Source organism: Nannospalax galili, unplaced genomic scaffold (assembly GCF_000622305.1).
Source record: "Nannospalax galili isolate Female #2095 unplaced genomic scaffold, S.galili_v1.0 scaffold11182, whole genome shotgun sequence".
Lineage (NCBI taxonomy): Eukaryota > Metazoa > Chordata > Mammalia > Rodentia > Spalacidae > Nannospalax > Nannospalax galili.
In genome coordinates, this window is record NW_008347258.1 from 1 (window position 1) to 8,456 (window position 8,456).

Consider the following 8,456-nt stretch of genomic DNA (forward strand, 5'->3'; position numbering starts at 1 on the left):
TGTTTTAAGAAAAGATAAATATAATTTAGCTCCACAGAGACAGCACCAGGGCAAGTGAGAGCCAGACCGACACTGGACGACTCTGCATCGCTCGGAAAAACAACTAAACAAGGGCAATGATCATCCCAAGATGGTGAGAGGCAGAATCATACAGATTCTTTGTGCAAACTTGCCAGCTGGGAGGAGTACAGAAGAAGCACCATGACACTTCTGTCAACCTCTCAGAGTTTTTCTAGAAGTGCTCAGAGAGGTGTAACACCATGTCTGCTAAAGAAAAGGGAAAGTTTGAAGACATGGAAAAGGCTGAGGAGGCTCTTATAAGAGAAATAAAAACCTTCCCAAAGGGGAAACAAAAGAGTAAAAAATCCCAACACACCCAAGAGGTGGCTTTTGGCTTTTTTCTTGTTCTGTTCTGAATATCACCCCCAAATCCCAGTTTATCTATGGTGATGGTGCAAAGAAACTGGGAGATACATGGAACAAAACTGCTTCAGATGACAAGCAGCCTTATGAGAAGGTCACTAAGATGAAGGAGAAATACAAAATGGATATTGCTGTCTACAGAGCTAAAGGAAAACCTGTTGCTGCCAAAAAGGGCTTGTCAAGGCTGAAAGAGGCAGATGAAGATGAAGAGGATGAGCATGAGGAGGAAGATGAAAACAGAGAAGGTGATGGTGACAAATAAGTTTGTTCTGGCACATTTTTTTTTTTTTTTTTTTGTTTATGAAGCATTTTAACACCCCTGAACACAACTCACTCCTTTTAAAGATTAAATTTGAAATGTAAGGCTTTGTAAGATTTGTTTTTAAACTGTACAGTGACATTTTTTTTTGTATGGTTAGCACACTACCACCTGTCCTGGTGGTATTTTCAACACCCACTAACCTTGCCTGGTACAGTACAGGGGCTGTAATTGGCATGGAAATTTAAAGCAAGTTCTTGTTGGTGCACAGCACAGAGTAGTAATATAATATATAAGGAATTTTTATTCATTTTCAGTTGTCTCTGACCCAGCTTATATTAAAATAATTGTTGTTAACTGAGTAGACCTTCTAAATGCTTCCAAATGAATACAATTTTATGTGAAAGATAAAAAAGGAAGAAATGATGAAATTAACGAACAAAACCCTCTAACAATTTCAGGAACGTTTTCTAAAGTAGAGGGCATGAGTTCCCATATAAAATTGTTAAAGCATACCTAGAACAGTTGATTACAATAAAGTAAATGTTAAATATCAAAACTACAGGTTGTAGAAAATATAGAAACATATGAAATTCAAAGTAACAGAATTTGGATACAGTGAAGGATGTGAGACTCTATCTTATTCTATCGATACAGTGGAAAGAAAATATTTGTACACCATAGGAATTTAGATTATCACACTGCTAGAAAATATTGTGGTAATTATTCAAAAAATAAAAAGCACAACTATTATACTACCTAATAATTTTACTTCTGGGTTTAAGTCTAAAAATTTCAAAATACTTTGACGTTATGTAAAATAATAATTGAATTATGTTTAGTTGTACAAATTTGCTGTTTCAATACATTATTCCTCAAATATATATATTACTATAAAAACCATAATGTGACTGGGAAAACAGAAATTTAATATAATTATTGATATTCTCTAGTTCATCTGATATGCTTTGATTTTTTACAAAATGAGAATTTAGGAAAGAAAAGTTTTAAGCTCTGCTATTTTCTTGTCTGACATTTCATGCAAGATTCCATTTCATTAATAGCTTCATTATACAGCACTCAGTTATTCTCATTCAGAAAGAGTTTGGATATATACACATTATAGAGTTTGAATGCATAAATAACCATATTACTAATAATCAATGGCAATTAGCACACAATACAGTTCCTCTTAAATTTAATTATATGCTTGATTAAGAGTGTTTGGGTACTTAATTAAAATAAGAAGGTCCAATGGTGCTTAATTCTCTCTTATATTCACATTACAATCCTAATTACTTCAGTCCTCACTCAATCCATGTATAGCTCCTATTAATTTTAATGAGAAGAATGATTGTTCACTGAATGAATCCTGAAATGCAATTGGATAGGTTACATAAGTGAAAACAGTATGGAGGGTGAGAGTATAAAATGAGGGAAGAGTCTAGCTCAAGCATTTGAATGGAGAAATAACTGTCATAATTCGTTTAAATTAGTTTTTTATAGCTTTTGCAAAGCATTTCTTACTGTTCTGTACCATGAGATATAACCAGTAACAAAACTAGCTAGAATGATTAGTATGTACCAATGTATAAAAGAAGTAAAATGCGTCCTAACTGTTAAGATCTCAGTGAGGATAAATGAACTGAATAACAATGCAGAAGCATCAGTGGGAAAGCTTCACCATTGCTAAGTGTGACAGGGTGTGAATGGAATGAAATCAGGCATGTTCAATAAACTCTGGGCTCACAAATACACATTTTATTAGGAAAGTAAGTTTGTGCAAATGGATGTCTTTTCAATGTGAAGCAAGCCACCATTAAATGAGCATTCGAATAAGGTGCTTTCAAGAAATCCACAACGTAGTTAAAATTAGATTGAGTTCCTATTAATTTTTATAAAGAAAACACAATAAGTCTCAGTAATGAGACTGATACCTAAAAAGAAACTAAAATATTAAAAGCCTCATTGGTCACATGCCAGTAAATGACTGAGATGGGATTTAAAGAAAGGCTGATTTGATTTAGCTAATATAAAATGATCAACTGTAAGAATATACACCCACTGGAGTGAGACTCTTATTTGTAGTAAGTTTACTTCTATGTTTACAGAACTGTTCCTCCAGTAAAGTGAGGTAGAACAGTGTTCCAGAAGAGAACAGAACCAATATTCATTGTACCCCTTGTCATCTGGAAAATGCTATGATTTGGAGTCCACAGTCTACTACTGCTGGTTACACAGGATTTCTTGTCTTGTAATTTGCTTCCATATGGATTCAGATATGGGTGGCTGTGCTCTCTCTCTGGGTGCAGCCGTATGCTCACTCCCTGCGGGTCTTGGGCTCGGCGGCTCGGGTCCCGCATCTCTGGGAGTGGCGGTAGCTGATGACTACCGCAGTTTCTCTTGCTGCTGAGCTTTCCCTGCTACTGGAGCGTTTGTCCAGTTGAAATCCCGTCCCTTAATACACCCATATACCTTTCCTCAGGATAGTGGGGCTCCTGGCCAGTGAACCCCACAGGGAAGAGGCATGAGGACGGCGAAGCTAGAGTATCCGTGGGTCGGTAACGGAAGGTGCTGCCCTCCGGAGGAGTTAGGTCGCCGGTACACAAGACTCAAAGGCTCAAGGCTTAGTTTTAGTCTGTACAGCTTTATTATCTGAGACTCAGTTCTCTGATATCTCTGATCTCCCTGAATTCCTGGGCCCGGTTTCCCTAAATTCCCCCGCTATTGAGAGAAGACTAAGATTTTTATACCATGGGGGTTGTGTTAAAAGCCTTGGCTGCTAGATGCTTTTGCATGTGAAAAGTGGGCTTCTGCCAGACAGTTGTCTGCTAGGAATTTACAGGAAGGTATGATACCTTTTCAGAGACAAAGGCCACGTTAATGTTTAGGGCATTGTTAGTAGGCAGTGGATATTTGGCTGAAATAATGTAGACAGTAGGAAATATGATTTTTTGAAAGGTAGAAAGAAGTATGCTTATATGACCATTACATGTCAGATTAGACTGTCTTATGTGGACAGAGGAAGAGAGACTGTGAGGAAATATTTTAGCCATATTTCCATAGTAACAGAAATAAGATAAAGGAGTGAAACCTAAGTATTAGGTACATTGATGGAATGAATTCCGCTGAATTCCATTACATGATTTGCAAATGCTACTAGCCAAAGAAAACCAAAAAAAAAAAGAAAAAAAAAGACTTTTTGACTTCTGTGTTTAATGAGAACTAAGTTCCCATAATTCAATGCATTTATTTGAGAATAAAGCATCAAATGCAGCTTAGTTTTCTTATTGAAGTTGGAATTTTATATAACCATTTCCACTATTTCCCATCTCACTTTGAGTAAACAATGGTGACAATATTTTTGCCTTTTACTATGATTCCACAGTCCATGAGTGAAAGTGTGTCACTATAGTATGTTTCTACCTTTGAGTAGTTGGTTACAAAGGGGAGGAGTCTTAAGAGACATTTAATTATAAATGTTAGCATGTGGACAGCAACCTGATTACTAGACGAATTTTTTTCTTAGTTAAAAGAGCTTTATCCCAGAATCTATTTCTAGAAACTATATAAAGTCCATTTACATTTTAAAAACTGATTTCTTTAATTTCTGTCAGTGGTGTAGTATTGGAAATTATATGTTAAAACAAAAATGTCAATGTTTTATGGTCAGAAGCAGTAGCATGAAAACTCATCATAAGTCAGACATAAGAAGTTTGGACATCTATATGTTATTGAAAAGTGATTGGTAAACATAACAAGTGAAGGACTGAACTCTGATGTGTCAGGCCCAAAAGATGAATGAATTAAATGTAGCAAATGTCTTCTGTTCCTGCTACCTGAACACAAACTTACCTGACAATGAATGAGGAACCTTAGCATAAGTCAGCTGTATTTCAGGGCCAACTGAAAGAGCTATGTTTAAAATTCTCATTATTTTTCCGTAAATATTTTATTTGCTGTTTTTATTTTATGTGTATGAGTGTGTTGCCTGTGTGTATGTAAGTGTATCCATGTCATGCCTTTCCCACAAAGGTCAGAAGAGGGCATTGGATCCCCTGGAACTGGAGTTATGGATGATTGTTAGCTGCCATGTGGATGCTGTGAACTGAACCTGGGTCCCCTGCAAGAACAGCCAGTGCTCTTAACCACTGTGTCATCTCTACAGCCTCTCATCATTTATCTTTGAAAACCAATGGCTCCTGTACAGCAAAGAATAGGAAGGTTTCTTGGGCTCAATGGAAAAGAGCCCTGTGGTAAAAAAAATTATATTAAAATAAATTAAATTAAAAATCAGGTACAACATTCCTACTTATATTCACTGCTTTAGATAAGCTGAAAGGAGTCCAATTAAAAAAACAGATGGCAGACTTAAGAAAAATAAGGTGGTAAGGTGGATGCTGGAGGGAATGTTTCCTGGCATGTGAGCTGGAGGGAATTTAAAAATCAGGTATGACATTCCTACTTACATTCACTGCTTTAGATAAGCTGAAAGGAGTCCGATAAAAAAAAACAGGTGGCAGACTTAAGAAAAATAGGTAAGGTGGATGCTGGAGAGAATGTTTCCTGGCATGTGAGCTGGAGGGAATTTAAGTTGAATATATTATGATTTATCTACAAATTCCTATGCTTGGTCAATCCCTAAAGCAATTTTCAACCACCAAATCTGGATTAACAGATGTATTCTACACTCACAGAGATAGTCAATGATTCCATACCCACTTCAAGGTTTATCACTGAGAATGTAGGCAAAGAGGAACAATGCAAAAGAAGATGCAGGGGACAAGAAAAAACAGCATCTGCCCAAGCAAGTGGCTCCTCACAACTTCTGTCACACAGAGTTTACACATGTCCATGACTTTTTTATCTCCTGTTCTTTTCTCTTCCATCAATGAGGAACATTGGGAAAACAGAAACAGAAACAATAGCCTAGCTTGATGCAGCACGCCTTAATCCCAGCACTTGGGAGGTAGAGGCAGGCCCATCTCTGTGACAGCAAGACCAGATTGGTAAATTCCAGGCCAGCTGGGAAGACAGGGAGACCCTGTCTCAAAAACAACAACAACAACAACAAAAAAAAAAAACCAAACCAAATCAAAAGTCATCACCAGCAAAACAAAGCAAACAGCAAACAACTCTATGTTCATTTTCTAGAAAATTTAGAAGTGTGATAGATTGTAAATAATGGGAATGGTTCCAATTAGCCTTAACTGTGAAACCTAGATTCATCTAAGAGGAAAGTCTCAATTGAGGAATTTCCTAGATCAGATTGGCCGGTGGGCATGTCTGTGGGGCATTGTCTTTATTATTAATTGCTAAGGCAGGACCCAGCCCTAGTGGGCAGTACTATCCCTGGACAGGTGGTCCTGGACTATGTAAGAAAGCTAAGTATGAGCTTGTGAGAGAGCCAGAGAGTGGGTTGTTCTTTCGTGTTTTCTGCTTCAAGTTTCTGTCTTAAAGTTTCTGCTTGAGTTTCTGCCCTGACTTCCCTCAATGATGAACTGTGACCCCAGAGTATAAGCAGAAATAAACCGTTTCCTCTCCTAAGTTGCTTTTAGTCAGAAAGTTCTATCATTGCAACAGAAAGGAATCTACTGCAACACTAAGGAAGAAGTTTCCCAGCATCACCAGGTTCAACCACAGTAACTTGGAATTCAGCATTTATAGAAAATCACTCTATCTTAAAGATGAAAGCAATGCCCCAGTGGATGAGAGAAGGAATATTGTAGGACTAATAATGACCGATCGTGCCATACTTTTCCTAGGCTAATCATCACATAGAAAGAAATAACAGCTTTTATTTTGTTGCCGATTTGAGATCAAAAGGAAAAGACAACCACACTCAAGACTGCATTAGCCAAATTTATTAAAAGCTGCAGGTGACTGACAGTCTCCAGATCTGGATTTGGAGCTGCAGCAAAGTTGTGAGTGAGGGAGGGAAACTTTTAAAGGTAAAAAACACAAATTGCTTCATTTCCGTGGTATTTGCAGCTGCAGTGATAGTGGGGTCACACTGATCCTTAAATGTAGCAATGAGCAAGTTAACAGAAACCAAAATAAGCAATGGTTAGTCGTTTCATAACAAATACATAATCTTCAGGGCAAGAGCTTTGGGGATTATTGCTGTTTCAGCATATTGCTAAGGAAAACAGGATATTGTACAGGTCAGTTTCCCTTTGGGTGGGCAAGAAGGACATATGCAACGTCTGGGTGACGACACCATTCTCTCTCATCAGATATTTTGAAGAAGAAAAGCAGGCTTCTGGAAGGGTTTGTGACATACTGGAACTATGTTCAGGCCTTGAGATGACTGTTGAGCCGGCTGTTCCAGAGCACCTGAGTTCAGTTCACAGCACCCACATAGGGTGACACAGTAGCCTTCAACTCCAGCTCCAAGGGATCAGACACCCTCTTCTGACCTCCCTTGGCACTGAGCTCATATGGCATTCACTCACATACGTAGAAATTCACATAAATAAAAATAATAAGAATAAATCTTGAAAAATTAATGGAATTGCTTTTAAATTTTCAGACTTAGGAACTACTTTAATTTTTAGAACGTCTTATTATACATGCTTTATACTTCCTGCTGCTCTTTTTTTCAAGATAGAAATCGTGTCATATTCATTAGACTCCTTTGATATTTATGCCTCAAAGTTCAGTAATTATTTGGTGATGGAGTAATTACTAAAATATAGAGGCATTTCTCACTCATATTGGATGATTATATAATCTGGTAAATTATTTCTGATTGGGGTTGGCATATCTTTTTAAAGAAGTAATTTACTTAGATCCCAAAGTTTTAATACAGTTACTTGCCCTAATTCTGTCATGAGAAAAAGAGAGTTTATTCATACTTTTGCTAATCGGAATCAGGTGATCAATGTTACACCATGACAGATGCAGCATTTTTCATTTTCAGAAACTTTAAAGTGAGTATGGTTGCCTAAAACCCTGATTTTTATATTATCATTTATTTTGTTTTTACAATATACTAGTACAGGCACTGAATGCAATTAATATCTAAAAAATAATAACATTTTTATAGTTCATGGTTCCATAAACTATCTTAGCTTGGTCTTATATGATTAAAAAAGTATATAATTTCCACAAATTCATTTTACAGAGCACAAGTTATTTGGCAAAAGTGGTACATGTATTTGAAATAGGAAGACATTGTCCCTTATTCACAAGTCTAAATAGCTTAGCCAACACCAGTGTGCTGGATAGCTTTAGTTGTCAACCTGACACATCTGGGTAAAGCAAGTCTCAACTGGTAAATTGCCTCCATTGAACTGGCCTTTGGCCATGTCTGTGGGATGGGGCATATTCTTGATTACTTAGTGATGTGGGAATGCCCAGTTCACTGTGGGGGTAACACCCACGGGCAGGTGGGCCTATATTGTATAGGAAAATAAGTTGAGCATGGGCCAGAGGAGCAAGCCAGTAAGCAGTGTTCCTTTGTGGTCCATGCTCCAACTCCTGTCTCTAGTTTCCTGCCCTGAGTTCCTATCTTGTATGCCAAATAAACCTTTTCCTTCCTAAGTTGCTATTGGTTGGAGTATTTTGTCACAGCAATGGAGAAACAAACTAGAACAACCAGTAATGCATACAAAGTATTTATGTTGGCTTGAGAATTAATCTCGATCTGGATCCTAAAACATTTTCATCATTGTTAGTATAAAATCTTTTTCTTTCTTTCTTTCTTTCTTTCTTTCTTTCTTTCTTTCTTTCTTTCTTTCTTTCTTTCTTTCTTTTTCTTTTTCTCTTCCCT

At 37.1% G+C, this 8,456-nt stretch overlaps 1 pseudogene; it reads left to right on the forward strand.

Annotated features, from left to right (window-relative positions):
- The first annotated feature begins 65 nt into the window (after positions 1 to 65).
- On the forward strand, positions 66 to 685 carry LOC103742708 (annotated as a pseudogene).
- Positions 686 to 8,456: the final 7,771 nt, after the last annotated feature.